This window comes from Panthera pardus, unplaced genomic scaffold, assembly GCF_024362965.1.
Source record: "Panthera pardus isolate Hobbes unplaced genomic scaffold, ASM2436296v1 HiC_scaffold_18, whole genome shotgun sequence".
Classification (NCBI taxonomy): domain Eukaryota; kingdom Metazoa; phylum Chordata; class Mammalia; order Carnivora; family Felidae; genus Panthera; species Panthera pardus.
Window position 1 is genome coordinate 9,876,507 of NW_026526743.1, and position 542 is coordinate 9,877,048.

A 542-nucleotide genomic window follows, 5' to 3' on the forward strand; every position below is an offset into this window, starting at 1 on the left:
ACTTTCTGCCAAGATGCAGACTCTATCCATGGGGACTTGGCAAAGTTTGGGGTAGTACACTTCCAACTAGGCTCCCCCATGGCATTCATCAAATGGACAATCTCAGACACTCAAGGTGTTCATGGCTGTGAAATAAAAGGGATAATCATGTTTTTTATATGTTACATTGACATTGTAAGGAAAATGTTTCATGGGCTGAGTGCCCACAGTTCTTTAATCTCAGGCAGGCCACTATAATCTTGACTATCAATTCTGTAATATCTGTTCTCTGTCCTATTCTCCCTGCACACTCCACCTCTAGGGTGATAGAGTTTTCAGCTGAAAAAGACATTGGAAGTCCAAGAATCTGAAATCCCTATCTCCAGGTCAGGGACTCCCTGTGCTTTGGTTTTCTAAGTTCAATTTAGACCCTTAGAATATTTTTCATTATCAAGTCCCACTATGTCACATGTGTAGAATCAAAGTCAGCTTTCCTCTGTGCCTGCTCCTTTTTGAATCTCCATCTAAGTAGATATAGTATTTATTAAACAATGTATTATCCT